The following is a 1,173-nucleotide window of genomic DNA, read 5'->3' on the forward strand; positions in this document are numbered from 1 at the left end:
GCGCGGGGGGGCCGCGGCCATGGCGGGGGGCGGTGCGGGCAGCCCCGCCGGGCAGTCCCGAGCTCGGCGCCACGCGCGGCTCCTCTCGCCGCCGCGCCACGCTCGCGCTCTGGCGCCGCCGCCGCCGCTGCCGCCGCTGAGCCGCGCGGGGCGGGGCCGGCCCGCCAATCAGCCCGCCCCTGGCAACCCGGCGCCCCTGGCGACGGAGAGAGGGGCGCCCATTGGGCGGCGGCGGGACGTGGGGGCGGAGCCTCGGCGGAAAGATGAATTGGAGGGGGAGGGCGCTGCCTGGCGCGCCCCCGGTGGCCCCGCCCCCCGGCGCGGGAGGCGCAGGGCGGGGAGCGCGCCCCACCCAGCGGCAGCCCGCGGAACTGGGCTCTTAAAGGGGCCGCGCTCCCAGCCCTCCCCGCAGCCCCAGGCCCGTCCTGCCCTGCCCCCACTGGGTGCGGGTGAGTTCGTGAGCCCCTTAGGGTGTGTGTTGACGGGCTCATGAGCCCCCCGTGCCCCACCACTGGCAGCCCAGTTTACCTGTACCACCCGTCGCCATCCCATCCTCTACAGTCCCATCCCATCCCATCCCATCCCATCCCATCCCATCCCACTCGCATGCATCCCACCATGTGCCACCCCATCGCACCTTGTCCTGTCCCAGCCCATCCCATGCATCCCATCCATCCCATCCCATCCCATCCCATCCCATCCCATCCCATCCCATTCCATCCCATCCCATCCCATCCCATCGCATCTCATTCCACTGTGTCGCATCCCACCCCACCCCATCCATGATTCCCACCCTGGTGACAGGGCTGAGTGCTGAGGTCCCAGCTAGGGTGACACCATGCAGAGAGCACCCTGCAGTGACTCACCAGCACCCTCTTTCCCCACCCCTAGGGTGCCTACCCCACCACACACCTCATGGGAGACGGTGTTGGCTGCCGTGCACATAGCCAAGGCCTCTGGCCTGTGAGCGCCTCAGTCCTGTCCCCATTCTCTCTCTCCTGGAGGTTTTGGGGCCCTGTGTGCGCCAGGCTCTGGTCCCTCGGCATGGGGTACACACACTGTCCCTGTGGCCGCAGCCGGCTCAGCCACATCCGTCAGGACAGACACATGCCCATGGTGCCAGACACAGGACATGGGCTGTGACCTGTCCTGGCCCTCCGCACTGCACAGTGA

The sequence above is a fragment of the Opisthocomus hoazin genome, chromosome 4, assembly GCF_030867145.1.
Source record: "Opisthocomus hoazin isolate bOpiHoa1 chromosome 4, bOpiHoa1.hap1, whole genome shotgun sequence".
Classification (NCBI taxonomy): Eukaryota; Metazoa; Chordata; class Aves; order Opisthocomiformes; family Opisthocomidae; genus Opisthocomus; species Opisthocomus hoazin.